At 36.3% G+C, this 18,040-nt stretch overlaps 1 long non-coding RNA gene across 1 annotated transcript; it reads left to right on the top strand.

Moving 5' to 3' along the window:
* Nucleotides 1-1,107: 1,107 nt before the first annotated feature.
* On the top strand, nucleotides 1,108-2,452 carry LOC116419809. Its single transcript, XR_004230111.1, has 2 exons — nucleotides 1,108-1,489; nucleotides 2,194-2,452. It is a non-coding gene; the product is annotated as an uncharacterized LOC116419809 (long non-coding RNA).
* Nucleotides 2,453-18,040: the final 15,588 nt, after the last annotated feature.

The raw sequence follows: 18,040 nt of genomic DNA, 5'->3' as shown, positions 1-18,040 counted from the left end.
GTGCTTAGCACAGGATCTGGCATATAATAAGCACTGTAGAACTGTATTACAAACATCTACAATTCAATCTTGGAATAACTTCGCACTATTAAGCTAAGGAAAAGTGCTTAAAAGAGCAAAACATCATCAAAATACAAAACGTCTAACATTGCTTCTAAGTGGCCCCCTAGTATACATACATATTACTTCTCCCCTAGGATAATCATAGTAATAACTGCCTTGTCTACAGTGATCCAAGGTTTGCAAATTGAATTACGTTATTATCTCCTTTAATCCTTTCATTATCCCTGTCAGGTGGGTAATGAGTGTTACAACAGCTGAAGAAATTTGCCCTGAATCATAGCTAGGAGGTATGTAAAGTGAGAATTGAATCCGGATCTCTCCTGACTCAGTCTGCTGCCTCGCCTGGCAAATGATCTTTTTCCTCAAAAGAGAGTCTTTCTAGGTTATTTCCAAATTATTATATTGAAATACCAAATGAAACCTCCTTATCAGTGGCCATCGCCAGATAAGAATGATTACTTCCTTTTCTTTGTATTTCTGGAGCTGAAAATCAACACCAGGTGGCTCTGGGGGAATTAGTGTTTCTTTTCCTGTCAGTTCACAGTTGATCAATTGATAATTAATTGATTGCCAGGGCAATACCACACAATCCTATGTGCACTCTGAACCTGAAATAACACAGGGCCCTTGGTCCTACTTAAGAGCATGTCAGGAAAAAAAATGAATTCTCAATGTAGAAATGAGCAAAAAGCCTACGCAGGAAGATGTTGTGTCTTCCGCAATAAGCCCTTGTTCTTCTAAGTCCTTTCCTAAATCTGAAGAGAGATGGTCAAGGCAAGTCTAAAGGTGGAACTCAAGAAATGAATCAAGCAGAACTAATTCTTGTTGTTGGACATGGAATGACATGCTGAGGAAGGATAAAACTGGAAAGTCCTGTTGACCAATTTGCTCCAACAATCCATTTCGGGGAATCCTTAGCAGTTAGAACTGTCCAATCAGCCAGAACATTTCTTTGTTGATACAATGGGGTGAGAAAGGTCCCATGTTCCCAGGCAACCGTACCAGAGCAGGACAAGTGGCAAGGAACCGTGAACTAAGGGAAGAATGGAGGTGGAACCGAGGTCATAATCAGGACAATAAGCAGCTTCTATGTATGTGAAAGGGAGGGAAAGGATAGGTGGTCATCATCAGAAACCGAGATACTGACATTCAACATCCTGGAGATAGTGTCATTCCTAGAGACAATGACATTCAATAACACCAGAATGCAGCTAAAATGTCTTAGAAACGAAGGTTATCAGAGTTGAACAAGTTGAGGAATTTGGAGGTCATATGTCACCACACCATGACTACTCAATGAATTTCAGTCATTAAGCAAACACCAGAGTGGGAGAAGGTCAGTGCCTACCCAGGAGTAACAAGCACAGGATCCAAACCGAGAGCCGAGCCAACCTGGATCTATATCTGTATCTATAAAACAATGCAGGTAGATAATAGGGGTTCTTCAAAGCACAGAAATTCAAGGGATTGAAATGAATGAGACAAACCAGTTGCCAGGGTGGAAATTCAGGCCCTAGTGAGCCAATTCTGGAACAGGAGAAATGTCATATAGAATATCAAGGAATAGTTAACCCATTTCCCTGAAGTTTGAATATTTCAAGGAGGCTACTTATATTCCCTATCCCTTTCTGGACCCTTTAATAAGTGCACCCTTTCTCTTGGCCCTAAAGAAAATTGGTAAGAGTTATCAGAAAAATGACCTCCAGAATAGAGGATATAAAGAGATTTAGTTTCCAAAGGGGAGGGCTAAATTTGTAAGTAAAGTAAGTAAGAAAGTAATGAAAGTAAGTAAGTGAATGAGCTATTTTAAAATTTTGAGGACAGAAGGTTCATTTAGAAGAGGTTAAAGTTTGAAGGAGTTAGAAACAGGATCGAGTGATCCTTGAGAGGAAGAGAGCTGGTCAGAAGAAAGATGAAGACTCTGATGAGGTGGTAGGGCTTCAATGTGGGTGTTGAGGCTAGGTGGCTGGGAATAAAGAATCAGAGGGAAGGGATGATAGGGAGGAATGATATACTCCAATGACAGAATCTAAATCATAGAATATTTGTAGAATAGACTTCCCCCCCCCCCAAAGTCTCAGTCAGAATTTGGAAAGCCAGTAATGTGATGGATTGAAATTTCATTCCCAGACAGCCTCAGGAACTGGTAGATACACCCCCTCACTGGAGATCTTTCAAGAAAAGACTGGAGATATACTGTACCAGAGATAACTGTGAGATGGACAGAAAGGCTACCAAGATCCCTTCCAATTCTCTTTCCCTCCTGATGTAAACCTTGGAGATATTTAATGAGGAAAAAAAGAACGGCTGACATGACGCCTATATGAAACCTCATTCCTGTGTTTTCTAAATATAATATCCCCTTAATAAATAATTTCAAATTTGAATTGACAAATATTTCTTGATTACTTCCCATGGAAGAGCAGGAGGTTTGGACATAGGTTATACCAAACGTATTCTATATTTTCCCATTTCAAGATTTTTCACTATCAGAATGAATTCTAAGCCAGCAGACACAGCATAACTTCAAATGAACAATTCCCAGATGTGAGCATATTTTGTGACCACAATCATCTTTTGTGCTAACAATGCAAAATCCTAACAAAAAAGCCTTTATCATCATCACATAGTTCATGTTGATTGTTAGGGAACTATTGAATGTCTCAGACAGTTTCTGTGCTGGCTGCCTCCCTATGACTAAATCAATATATTCATCCTCTGAGACCCCAAATAGTTACCTGTGCAATCTAATCAGCCTGAGGATGTGGATTAGGGAGTTTTGTTAACAGTCAATGCTGGAATGAAGATGGCTTAACAGAATTTGGGATCTGTATGGTCAGGCAACTCAGACATTAAAAAGTGCTTTTCCAGGGTGAACTCAAACATAATCTCTCATACTGCCACTGGGCAACATAGAAGCAAAGCAAATATTTTGCTCCAAAAAGCTATCGACACTCCAGCCCAATGTCTTCAGGAACCTCAGAGGCCAACTAAGGCAATCACCTCATTCCATAAGTGAGGAAACTAGAGGAGTTGAGTGTCTTGTCATAGATGGCAAAAGTAGTAAGTGACAGAGAGAGAATTTGAGCCGGGTTCCCCTGATTTCAAAAGCAGTGATCTTTCTATTATACCTCACTGCTTTTATTTTGCTGATAAAGACACCAAGACCCAGAGAAGGCTTGTTAAAGTCACATAGTTAGACTGAAATTGGGACTATAACCCAAGTATCCTGATATTCAATTCAAAGGTCTTTCTTTTCCATTACTACTGAGTAGGAAGTTATATCTCTGTCCAGATACCTCCCATTACCTCAAAATAGGAAAATATATACTAGATAAAGTAAAAGAATAAAGGTAGCTAGGAGGCACAGTAGATAAGAGTGTCTAAACCAGAAGGACTTGACTTCAAATCTGACCTCAGACACTTAACGAGCTGTGTGATCTAAGCATGTCACTGCTTTGCTAGTTTCCTCATCTGAGTTGGACAAGGTATTGGCAAACTATTCTAGTGCCTTTGCTAAGAAAATCCCAAATTAGATCAAGAAGAGTTGGATATGATTAAAACAACTGAACAGCAACAACAAAAGTAAAAGAACAATAATAAGTAAAAAGGGAGAAAGAAAAGATATCTATACAAGGAAATTCTCACCGAAAACCATCAAAGACAATGAAATTAAAGAAATCAATTAATTAATTTTAAAAAAAAGTTCCCTAATATAATGAGGAAACATCTTGGCATAAAAGAAAAAAATTTCCAGGAGAAAATCTAGAAAAGATCATGTAAACATCACCAAACCCACTGAGTGATTGAAAGGGCAAACTTGTGTATGTGTGTGTGTGTGTGTGTGTGTGTGTGTGTGTGTGTGAGAGAGAGAGAGAGAGAGAGAGAGAGATACAGAGACAGAGAGAGAGAGAGAGATACAGAGACAGAGAGAGACAGAGAGACAGAAAGGAGAGAGAAAGACAGAAACAAAGAGAAAGAAGGGGAGGGAGGGAATGATATTGGAGTTTTTAATGAAAAATTTGAAAGATTCCAAACAGAACTTGGAAAATTTTAACAAAGTAGTAGATATCTTGAAAAGGAGGGGATCATAAGGAACCTTAGAAGGCAACTAACTAGTCCAATACCTATATTATTTTATTGATGAGGAAAAAGAATTTGAAAATACAAGCATGCAAAAGATTATTAAAGCAAAGTCAAAAGTCAATAAAATTGGAAGAATAAGTGAGGTTCAATGACCAAAATCAATTGAATTGGAAGCAAATCCTAACAGTTTGTTATATACAAGAAAAACACTTAAAATATAATGAAAGATGCAGAATTAAAATGAAGAATTGGTGTGGAATTTATTATACTTCAATCTGAATCTTAAAAAAAACAAGCACAATTAGTAATATTGTTTTCTGACAAAGCAATATAAAAAATAGACACAATCAAAGGAGAAAAAAATTAAATACATTCATTATGCTTACAGGCACCATAAATAATGAAACAATACAAATAGCAATATGTATACAACCAATGGCATTTAAATGTTTTAAAAACTGAATTTCAAGAAAATCTATGTAAGAAAATTATACATGATTTCAATCTGCCTCTTTTGCAAACAAAAAAGAAAGATTAAATGAGAAATAAATTAAGCATCTGAATTGAATGTTAGAAAAATTAAAGATGATAGTCCTTTGACAATTATTGAATAAGAATACTTATATTTCCATATAAAATAGCAATTTTTAAAATATTGACAAGATAAAACATAAAAATAAAGGCAGAAATATTAATAATTACATAATTTATAGACAATAACATAAATTAAATCTAATTAATTTGGCATATATGAACAAAAATAAGTCTTTAGAAAAAATAATTGCAATTTTTTTTTTTTTGCTGAAGTAATTGGGGCAAATGAGTTGCACAGGATCACACAGCTAGGAAGTATTAAATTTCTGAGGCTGGATTTGAATTCAGGTCCTCCTGACTTCAGGGCCAGCACTCTATTTACTGCACCAATCTAGCTGCCCCAATAATTATAATTATTATGATAAAATGTATACAGTATTTATTATGTGCCAAAAAGATATTTACAGCAACCTGAGACAGGTGGTATAATTATTTGCATTTTAAAAGAAGATCTAATAGTTGGAAAGAGATTCATTATTCAATATTATTGCTATAATATAGCAAAATTATATTCCTGAAGTGACTCAACAGATTTAGTGTTATTCCAATCAAATTGCCAAAGTAAAACTTTATACTATTAGACAAAATAGTAACAAAATTAATTTGGAAAAGTGGAAGGTCAATAATATGTAAAAAAAAGATAGGAATTATGAGTAAATTAGTGTTAACCAGATTATACTACAAAAATTAAAGTGCGGGGCAGTTATATGGCGCAGTGGATAGAGCACCAGCCCTGGATTCAGGAGGAACTGAGTTATTCTTAACACTTCCTAGCTGTGTGATCCTGGGCAAGTCACTTAACCTAACTGCCTCAGCAAAAAGGAAGGAAGGAAGGAAGGAAGGAAGGAAGGAAGGAAGGAAGGAAGGAAGGAAGAGAAAGAAACAAAATTAAAGTGCTTATTATCATGCCTGAAACATAGTAGATACGTTAAAAAAAAATGCTTATTCCCTTCCTCTCTGCCCACCTCCCTCTACAAAATTATCATAACTGTTTGGTATTGGATTAAAAATAGAAAAGTAGATCCGTGGAAGTGACTAGATTAACAAGGTCCAGGAATCAATTCACAAGGATGGCCAGTATTCGTTCATTATAAGGGCACAAACTACTGGGGAAGGGATTTTTTTTAAATTTTTCATCTGGAACTGCTAGGAAAACTGGTAATCAATTAAAAAAAATTTAGGTAAGAATCTTATACCATATACCATAATAAATTCTGAGTAAATGATCTGAATATAAAATATCACACCATTAAAAAAAAAAAAAGCAGAGGAAGGTAAAAGGCTGCATCTTTCATAATTCCGGTTGTGAAGAATTCATAAGCAAAGACTAGAAGAGATCATTAAAGAGAAAATACATAATCTCAGTTATATAAAACTAAATAGCTTTTATGCAAATAAAATCAATGCAGATACACTCTAAAGAAGTGGATTACAGAAAATTTTGCATTAAATATATCTGATAACTTTTGCATCTGACTTCTATTGGGAATCAGCACAAATTTTCAAGATTAAGACCATCAGTATCCAAAAAAGGATAACCAAATGATAGGTTATGATATGATGATATGAAGAGTTTTCTAAGGAAGAAATGTAGAAATACAAACTACCCACTTGAAAAGTGTTATAAAAAAATCAAAGAAATGCAAATTAAAACAACTCTGAAATATCTCCTCCTTTCAAAAGCTAACAAAGACAAGAAAGGAAATGGCTTTGAGAAGAGATTTATTCTATATCACAGCTGGTAGAGTTTTGGATTGATTTGACTGTTCTGGAAAACAATTTGGAATTATGCAAATCACTCCATGTATACAAAAATACTTATAATAGCATTGCTTGTGATAAAAAAGATGGTAAACAAAAATGTTCCCAATGATTTGGGAATGACTAAACAAATTATGGAATATGTATATAATGGAGTATCATGGTGAGTATGAAGAATTCAGACAAATGTGGAAAGAATAGTATACATAGCAAAAGCAAAAAATCAAACCCCATCAATATACATGCTGCCTTCAATAAATATTCTCAATTACATTAAGTCTTTTTGCTCCTATGCTTTTTGGTGTTTATATGAGTGCTGCATTTTATCTAAGCTTTTTCTACATGTGTTGATATGATAAAGGCAACAAAACTATGGTTAAATATTATGATAAATGCAAATAAAAGCTGTTAGACTAAAGAACACAATCCTTTTTCCTGTTAACAATTGATTTTGTAAAACTCTTTTTAGGGAATGTATTCTGAATGGGACTATTACTTAGGCTTTTGGGGGGGGGGGGATTCCTATTGTTAAAAACAAAATGCAAGAATTATTTTAAAAGACATTTTAAAATTCACAATAACACCAGTTCTCAATGGATAACTGATCAGATATTACTAATAATTTTCCAAAGCAGAAACATAAATAATTAGTAATTGCTTGAAAAATGCTCAACCTCATTAATTATTAAAGAGATGCAATTTAATACAACTATGCAATACTGACAAATCAATTGGTGATAATGACAAAAAAAAAAGCAAAGAAAGTATTTTAGCAAAGCTACAGTATACTTTTTTTTTTCACTTCCTATTCTCCATCTCCTCCATAGTCTAACCCTTTCTTATCTCCACCCCCTCCTTCAATTATGAAATCTTGATTTAGGATCATACCAACTCTACCATTAATAGTTTCTGGACGTTAGTCTAACCCCCCACCCCCCGAATCTCCATTCTCCATCCCAACAACTTTCTGGCCCAAAGCAGTCTTTCTTTGGCTACCATCCCTGATGTGTGTTGCCTTGCCCATTAGAGGGATCTCGAGGGTGGGGAGTTTTTGATTTTGTATTTGTATCTTCATTTAGGACAATGTTTGATGCACAGTAATTGCTTAACAAATGCTTTTTATTCCTTCATTTAAACTCATTTAAACTTCATTTAAACTCATTGGTAAAATTGCAAATTAGTAGATCTTTCTCAGAACCAGGATCCAAAGGCAATTCCTAAAACCTGTTGAGTAAAGGCAACATCATAATTGATGTAGATATTCTAAGGATCTTGTTATTTTGTTGTTATATTGTTAGCAAGAGGAATATACAATATGGGAACTCCCTTCACCAGTGCAGTTAACAACCCATCAATTCAATTCAATAAATATCTATTAAATGACTACTACATGGCAGGTTGAATGCTAAGCACTTTTTTGCTGTTCTTCGATTATAACTGACTTTTGGTGACCCGTGGACCATACCCTCCACAGGACTTTCTTGACAAGAATACTGGCCATTTACCTCTCCAGTGGATTGAAGCAAATAATGAGATACGTGAGATCCAAGAAGCTATAGCATCATGCACAGTGGCCACACCCCAGGAAAATTCTCAGCAGATGGCCTAAACCAGGTTGAGAATAATCAACAGACCTCAAATCCATCGATGAGTTAGGGAGATGCATACAACAAGCCTGTAAAAACTTCCCCCAATAGAATCAGAGGATGAGAATAATTTGTTCCAAGGCCACAAATCCAACAGAAGCTGGTGCTATGGAGCTTTAGAGTTTGGTCCCTTAACGAAGATAACAAGATCATCTTGCCATTGGATTTCAATAACTCTGCAAGAGAGAGTGAGCATTCGCATTAATCTGACCATTTGGACACTTGCTGCAGATGTAGCACAAAGTTTACTCTCATCTGAATGTTCAAGGATCAGTCCAGGAAGAACTTAATTAAGTAGGATAGTAATCAAATTAAGAAAAGAAAGAAGTCGGATTATTTCAGTTAGTAGAAGTATCTCTTGATATCCCAGATTGGAAATGCAGGAAATTCAGAGGCTCAGTTCCACTACTGATCAGTATGGGAGTTTTGACCTACTCCATTTTCAATGTGGATCAATTGACCCTCCTTTGGGAATCTATTGGGCCTTAGACCTTAGCAGCTCACCATACCGATGCTGTAGTATGGGCACCCAATGAATTTAACCTACTACAGCTCCCAAACTTAAGAGATCCAGCAGACTTAAGACTTCCTGGTTGATAGGATAGGGCAAAAGGAAAATCCTTTAAGGAAACAGATTCCCAAAGTTAAGAGTCTATTGTGTTCCTGTTGGATGAAGCAAACTGTTCCGTAAACTCTGAACTCTAGCTCAACAGTGACCACAGAATTTGGTATCCTGTTTGAGAATATCATTAAATCAGAACTCCAAAATGACTTAAGATATTAATAGACCCTCCTGCTTTGGGATTTTTTTCTCTGTAAGCAGAATACATACATTTCTATCAGAATAACCTAAATTAATTTTGGAAAATGTTTCTGACAGTGCCTAACACATAGAATACAGAATTTCCTTCCTCACCTGATGAGTCAGTCCTAGGGAATGAGCCAAAACACATAACATTTGATTTAACATGGATCCCATCACTAGAAAGTTTCAAAGGACAGATATCGACACCAAACCCATGATTTTTTCCAGTAGGTCACCACACATCATTGAAATAAATGCAGAATTTCTCAACTTTAAAGGGTGACATATATTGAATATCTGGGTTCTAGAAGTGAATCCCTCCCCCTTCAAACAGAAGCTGAATGACTACTTCTCAAGGGTACTGTAGTGAGGATTCTTGAATCATACCAGGGACAGGAGAAGAAGACCTAGGATCACAAGATTATGAATGTAGAACCGGAAGGGAACTTACATACTGAGTCCATCCCCCTCATTTTACAGGTGAAGAAGGGCAGAGAAGCTAAGTGATTTGCCAGGATCATACCTACTTACATAAGTATGACATATAAGTGTCTGAGGGAAGAATTTGAATGCAAATCTTCCTAATTCCAAGTCTGGTGCCCTGTCTGCTACCATCAGCATCATTAATATTTAATAATAATTTTTTAAAATATAATATTTTTATTGGAGAAGGAGGTGTCTAAGGGGCACCATGGGTAAAATGTTACTTCTGGAGTCAGAAAGTTCTGACTTCAAATCCAGTTTCAGACACTTAACAACTGTGTGGACTGGGGCAAGTCATATAATCCCTCAGTCTCTTCAACTGCAAAACGGAAATGTAATAGCACCCCCCTCTCAGGGTTATTATGAGGATCAGATAAGTTGATATTTGGAAATCACTATATAGATACTACCTATTATTCTCCTGATTTCTGTTTTGTTGTCTCTCCGACATTCATTTCGACTCAAAGTTTTTATGGCTTTACATATGCTTATTTAAAACTCAGCCTCATTGCTTTGTGGTCCCACAGGCCCAGGAGGTTCAGCCATTCGATTAGAGTCAAACAGGCCATTAGAAAGAAGGAGGAAACGATCCTATTTTCCCACCTACCAAGTTCATGAGCTTCCCACAAAATTGTTTTACTTCTCATTTAAAGCCATTGTGAAAGCAGCTATGTAATGAACAAGTTAATTAGCAGAGGAGAGTTAGGAGACTTGGAATATGCAAGCACAAAATGACTCAAGATATTGCCAAAGCTCTGATGTTTCACTAGCTAGGGAGCGGGTGCCAAGGTGCAGCCGTGGCAATTCTGTGGGCACCACATCAAGCCGGGGGAATCCTCACTGGAGGCACAGTCGCCCTAAGGGGGGCATTGGGATGTATGGGGCATCTGACGTTCTAGTTAGTCGTCCTGACCTGTATCCAGTGGCCACTGGGCTTAGATGGCTCTGGAGAGGAAAGTGAGGCAGGTGACCTTACCCAGCTTCCCCCCCCCCCCCAAATCGAACTCCCTTGCATGTCATGGCATCCCCTCCCTGATGTCCTGGTCCTCTTCCAGAACAAGGACCAACAACAAGCTATTCTATCACTGAAGACTCAAGCTGCCCTAGGAGCCAGTCTGCATTTACAAGAACCTTTTACAATATTAATCCCCATGTAATTAAATGATATAAGATGAGCCAGAATCACATCTCACTTGTTAGGACTACTGCCCAGACAAGTAGGAACACGGCAATAATAACACCAATCAATTTGGACTCTGGGAAAGAAAGCAAATGCTTTGCCATCTGCTGACACCCGATTGTTACCTGAATTGAATTCATCTAGTTCACAAATATCCTAAACCATCCTGAAATCCATACTCTGGGATTAGTCCTTGTTTCTTTTTAAATTACACATACATACACACACACACACACACACACACACACACACACAGTATTACCACAGACACAGATTTCCAGAAAGAAATGAGTCATAATTATATGAAATATTAAGATTTTGACCCTTATAGAAGGTTCTGGACATTGTTTAGCAGCTGACTCAATTAGAGGAGGTAACTAACCTTCATTTGTTTGGAGCTGAGCTGCAATCTGAAACTCTGAGAAGGCTGTCTAAGCTCAAAGGAAACAATGCAAGTGCCAAAAGTCCACGTCTTTAACTCAGCTCAGCAGAGAGCCGGAAGTGCTCAAGATTCACTTAATTTCACTTTTCTACAAATAAAAGGAGAAATTAAAGCTTGATGCCCTCTGGCTAAGAAAAACAGGAAATGCCTAGTAGACCCAGGAGGGGACAGGCTGACATCACGAAATGTCCCACAGCTTTTCAGGGATATTTGGATCCCCAGCTTGTAGCTGTTTTAGAAAGAGAGGGCTCGTAATTTTAAATATATATATATATATATATATAATATATATATATAAATTATATATATATATTTTATATATATATATATATATATTTTTTTTTTCTCCCCCTTAAATCTGTGTGGTTACTTATGAGTGAGAGCCAAGCCCCTGATAGAGATCCAAAGCAATTCCTTTTATCAGCTTCAGTCACAACCTGGGGAACAGCAATTTCTCCTCTTCCCAGGGAACAGAGTTTTACCACACCCCAGTATGAAGCAAAGCCTTCTCTAATCCCTTCCCACTCAGAAGTCACACTGATCTTCCTAAAGCAAGCCTGATCCCATCTTCTCATTACTTTATCAATCCAGTGACTCCCCAGGATCAAATAGAACATGGCCTTTAAATCCCCGCCTCCTGCCCCTTCTCAATAATGGGGTCTGTTCCTTCCATTCCAAACTTCATGCATCTTACACTCCAATTATTCTGGCTCAGCAACGCTGGCTTCCTGGTTGTTTCTTGAATTGGACACTAATCCCTACTTTTCACTGACTATTCCCCAAAATTCTCCTTCAAATCTTAGTCTCACCTTCTACCAAAAACCTTTTCAATTCTTCCTTAAAGTTACAGCCTTACCTTTGTTGATTATCCCCGATTGATCTGGTAAATATCTTGTTTGTACATAGTTGTTCCCCCTTTAGAATGTGAGCTCCTTAAGCGCAGGGAGTGTATTTTTCCTCCTTTTCTTTGTATCCTTAATGCTTAGCATAGAGCCTGACACATAGTAGGCACTTTAAAAAATATTTGTTGTTGGACTGATAACAGTTGTACTCAAGTCATACAAGCTAAGAATAGGTCCCAGAGGATCAATTCAGCATGTTAAAATATTAGCCCACGAAATTAAAAACAAAACAAAACAAAACAAGATATTTTCAAGCAACCAAGACATTGACCATTTGCATTGATGAGTTACACACCAAGAATTCTCTATATTGATGAAATCGTTGGTCTAGATTTTTAAGAAATATGTCCATTTAGCTTAAAAAGAAAACTAAACTAAACGTGTGATTTCATTGGTGTTGGAAGCTCCCAGTGAAGAACTTCCTTTACCAAGAGGGTTACCTGGAGCTCTGAAGGGTTAAATAATTTGCCAAGCTGGGATCATAGACAATTTGTCCCAAAGGCAGTTCTTGAACTTGACTCTTTCTGATTTAAAAGACAGCTCTTAATTCATTAAACTACTATTTGTATTCGTGACCAAATTAAGGATTTATTATTATTTTATTTTTTAAAAACCTATGTCTCCTCTCCCCCGCAAACCACGCCCCCCTCCAATAGTTCTTGATTTACATGGGCCACCAGTATAGCCAATTTATAAATCACAGAAATATTTAACAGGGGACTCCGTGTCATGTCATCAAGTTGACGCTGGATCTTCAAAGCCAAAGCTGGTAAAGGTCCTACCACTCCCATCACCAGAAAATTAGCCATCAGGTCATGAATTTTTAAAATTTTATTGTATTATTATTGTTGTTGTTGTTATTGGTCAACCACAGAAACCCATCATGTGGAGAGGGTTGCAATCTGTTGCATGATGTAGTAGATGGAGAGCTGGAATTGGAGATAATAATGATGCAATAGAAATAGAGCTGAATTTGAATTTAATGAATCTGAGTTCTGCCATTACTTCTTGGGTATGCTAAGACAAATCACTGTCATCTTTCTGGGTCTCAGCTTCCCCAAATGTAAGATGAGGAGCAAGCCTAAATTCTCTCCCATTTCCAAATTTATAATCTTATATTCCTAAAAAAAAAATCTTCCCTTTCACACTTATTAGCTAGATGACCCTAAGTTACAACCTGTCAGTTTCAATTTTCTCATCTGTAAAATGGGAATCATAATGCTTATATTACTTACCTCATCAAAGGCAAATGTACAAAATTATTAGTGGAGAGAGAACCATCATCATCATCCCAACTAACATTTATATGCCAGTTTAAGATATACAAAGTGCTTTATAAATTCATTTAATTTTTAAAACAATCTTGATAGATAGGAGCTATTTTTATCCTATTTTAAAGATTAGAAAACTGAGGTTAAGTGACTTGCCTAGGGTCACACAGCTGATGTGAAGGTGGATTTGAACCAAAGTTTTCTGGATTCCGGAACCAGGGTCCTAACCATTGTTCCATGTAGTTATAATCACAATTGAAGTCACAGATCTCTGGAAGAGGGACAAAACACCTTGGCTTAGTTATCATCATTTAAGGTGTTTGCTTTCTATGTAATTAAGAGATTGACATTGAAAAATTGGGAAGGCACAGAGCTTTGCTTGGTGCTCTCAGAGGAATATAGCAATAACTGAGGCACTATTCACTTTATGTAATTGATAATGTGCTCCTGAAAAGTCACAGATAAATTGAATTTTTGTAAAACTAATATTTCCCTCCTGACTAACCTCATTTAAGAACTGCTTTATCTTCATTTCTGACTCATTTTTCGTTGAGAATAAACTTAGAGCACAACAGCTATAAATTCATTCAGCTCTTTTCTCTGATTTCCATCCTTCAAGTGGATAATGATACATAAACAAAGACAAACATTCCCAGGCAGCTCATTATTTAAGTGAATCTTCTTGTAAAGTAAACAATCTCCTCTTTGTTTCCCACACACACACTAGATCTATTTAATATTCCTCAAATGCCTATATATATATCAATTATTTACAGATATCTATAACTATTGATCGATCAGTATCTTTATTTGTCTTAAAACAGGGTATGTCTATAGAAGATACCAGTTTTGGACTTCAATAGCTTAATGTCTACCGTAGTTGGAAACAGGATATCACAGAACACAAATTTTAACCCACAGCCGTCTAGACCAGTTTACTGGAGGGAAAAAAAAAAAAAAAAGACTTAGCTGTAAATTCTGCCTGCTGAGGAAACCTGTTGGTATCATGCCCCGCTCCCATCTCTGTTTCCTTTTTCTCCCCACAGTATTTATCAGGTATATGTTGATTGATGTATATTGTCTTTTTTATTAGAATATAAACTCCTTTAAGAAAAGGACTATTTTTTATTTTTATTTTTTTCAAAACCCAAGATTTTAGGCCAGTACTTGGCACATAGTAAGTTTTTAATAAAAGCTTGTTGATTAATTGAATTCTGAAGAAAGTGAATTTGTTGGATTATCAAGGAAGTGAGAGAATATTCCAGATGGGGAAAAAAGGTAATTTAAATGAGAATAAACCATTCAATTCATCAACATTTATTATGCATCTATTATGGGCTAGGCACATATATATAAACATCTACTTTTTGAAAGATTTATTCACTAAATGTTTACAATAACTACAATGATAGCTCCCCCCATCCAAATTATAAATGTTTATCATTTTAATGTAGATAAATTTAGTCTGCCTATGAATAAAAACTAAGCATAAACATTTAAAACTAATTATAATGTTTTATATTGAACATTCTATAAAGTAGCAGTCCAGGAAGTAATCTAGGAAAACCTCGTTTTTATTATTTTTGGAAGGACTTCAGATTGTTTCTTATTTTACAAATTTTGTTGAACATAAATAAAACTTTAAATGAAGTTACATCTTGGAGAATACTTGACATGATATAATAATCAAATATAAACTTAATTCCAATGTTTGGCATTTTTATTTGAACAAAAGTATATAACATATGGCTCAAACTCAGAGAAACAAAGTCCTGAATTTGTTTCCTGGAGCTTATCTCTGTACTTTGAGTAAAAACAAGAAAGAATTGAAAATGCTCACACACAAATGTGATTAAAACTGATAGGAGAGTTTTTCAAACTCTCTTGCTGAGAGATGGAAATTTAGTTTTTAATTTTTAGTCACCTAAGCAACTGATAAAAATAAATAGTAAATGATACAAAATATTTGTCTACTGGCTAACAGCTGTGTTAAGTGGCAAATTTACTTAAAAGTTCATATATATTGGCTCATTTTTTATAATGTTTAACAATGTTTACATATACAACAACTTTCATAAGGAAAGAATCTCTTCAGATGTGTCTTTCTTTTTGTCTATGACTGTCATGTTGGCTACAGTGTCATAAAAATTCTACTGAACAACTAACCCATATTGCCAACTAATTCATCTGAAATCCGCCAGAAAGAAGAATAGTAACATAGATGGAGAATTCATTTAAATTGGAAAATAGCTTCAGTATTGCAATAAAAAATAATTTGAGGTTTGTTTCTGCAGGACATTTGTAATTGTCCATGATGGTTTCAAGATGGCGTGTAACTCGTATGCTCAACAAAGCTTTCAAATAGCCTGACATTTGCAGGAGAAGAAGGCAAACCTTCAAATATCTTCATCGCATGATTACATAGCTATTAAAGTATGATTACAGGGTAATGATGGAGCTATGCTGATACAGGGTAATAATGATGGAGCTATGCTGATACGGGATAACGATGGAGCTATACTGATACAGGGTAATGATGGAGCTACGCTGATACAGGGTAATGATGGAGCTATACTGATACAGGGTAATGATGGAGCTATGCTGATACAGGGTAATGATGGAGCTATGCTGATACAGGGTAATGATGGAGCTATACTGATACAGGGTAATGATGGAGCTAGGCTGATACAGGGTAATGATGGAGCTAGGCTGATACAGGGTAATGATGGAGCTATGCTGATACAGGGTAATAATGATGGAGCTATGCTGATACGGGATAACGATGGAGCTATACTGATACAGGGTAATGATGGAGCTATGCTGATACAGGGTAATGATGGAGCTATACTGATACAGGGTAATGATGGAGCTATGCTGATACAGGGTAATAATGATGGAGCTATGCTGATACGGGATAATGATGGAGCTATGCTGATACAGGGTAATAATGATGGAGCTATGCTGATACGGGATAACGATGGAGCTATGCTGATACGGGATAACGATGGAGCTATACTGATACAGGGTAATGATGGAGCTATGCTGATACAGGGTAATGATGGAGCTAGGCTGATACGGAGTATAGAACAAAATTAGCATTATCTGATCATCTGCTGGGAATCAGTTGGTGCTAGAATGTCAAATTCTTGTGTTGGTTTGGAAACAATTTGATGACAAGAAACCTCAAGAATATGTTGCACTTAGAAGTGGTTACAAGTTATCATCACACAAACACCAAAAATATTGTTTGCATGAATCATTGCTGAAACAACCTAGGATAGTTCAAAAATGCACATATTTGTTACAGAATGAAAAATATATTTGTAAAATAATTGGGTAATTATTGATTGCTGAAGGTCTCATTAAAAAAAGTTAGCGAATTCCTTGGACTACTGCTATAATCCTCTAAGGAGCTGAGAATGACTAAATGGGAATCAGTGAATTGAACTTTTACTGTGTGATAGAGATTGTTCTAGGCACTGGAATACAAAGATAGAAATAAACTCAAATAGTTTCTATCGGGAAGACATGTTCATTTTTAAGTACATACAACATGATTTTGGAAGAAGAGTTAGACTGATTTCACATGATCTCAGAGGGCAGAATTAGTACTACCAGAAAGGAAGTGACAGGGTATTTGAATTTCAGTTCAATATAAAAAAAATTATGTCTAGCCCATAATAGATGCATAATAAATTGATTAATAAATAATAAATAAATAAATAATAAAAATTGAATGGTTTATTCTCATTTAAATTACCCTTTTTTTCTACCTGAAATATTCTCTCACTTTCTTGAAATGGGCAGTCTCAGGAATAGGGCCAACAAGACAATATACAAAAGCACATTACAAATGTTTGTAGGAGGCATTATTAATCAGGCACTAGTTGCTCTAGGTAGGGCTTAGTGGTCTCTACATTGCTTTGATCATACATCTCCATTAGCGGAAAAATCTTTGAATAAGCATTAAAATGTATACATTTACTTTTTACAAGTTATATCATGTCCTCCTATACTAAAGTTTATTGAGTAGGGGAGTAAAATGGTCAGATTTATATGCTTTAAGAAAATCCCTGTCAGCTGTATGGAAATTAAATAGGTGCCAGAAGAGATTCGAGTCAGAGCTTTCATTAGGAAACCATTGCAAAAATTCAGGGGAGACTTAATAAGGGGTTCAGCCAGAGGGGTCACTATGAATAGCAATTGGGGATGGTTAATGAGGTATGCTATGATACATAGAGGTAGAAATAAGATTTAGCAAGTAATTGAATATATGGGATCCTTATCTTATGGGAGTGGGTTGTTGAAGATTAAGATTATGACTCTGACAATTAAGAGGGAGTTCCCAGTGGTATTTATACGCTGCCGTTGCCATGACTGCTGGGGTGCCCTGAGAAACTCTGAATCTAAGAATGGAGAAAGTGGGGAGTTTGCATAGTGGGAGGAGGGAGGGAATGTGGAGATGCTGGGGGATAAGGATAGATATGGTTGTGTTGGAAACAACCCATGACTGGTTATCACCATGAGGGTAGCAGGCTATCCATCTTTCCACCTTCTAATTGGTTGATCATACATCCCTTGGAGCCAGGTCACAGTACTACAGCACGCAAAATCCCTGGAGCGAGAAGCAATTATTGTTAAAATACTATCTGAGCTCTGTGTGTGTGTGTCCGCCTTTGTAGGGAGCGTTGAGGGCAGAGTTAAGAGACAGAGAGAATGGTTAGATTAGATTGATATTTGTAGTGCTCGTGGGATTAAAGATTTCCTAACCAACAATTAAGGGATCTTATCAACACCATAGAATTTC

Source organism: Sarcophilus harrisii, chromosome 6 (assembly GCF_902635505.1).
Source record: "Sarcophilus harrisii chromosome 6, mSarHar1.11, whole genome shotgun sequence".
NCBI lineage: Eukaryota > Metazoa > Chordata > Mammalia > Dasyuromorphia > Dasyuridae > Sarcophilus > Sarcophilus harrisii.
This window is presented reverse-complemented; position numbering and strand designations above follow the sequence as displayed.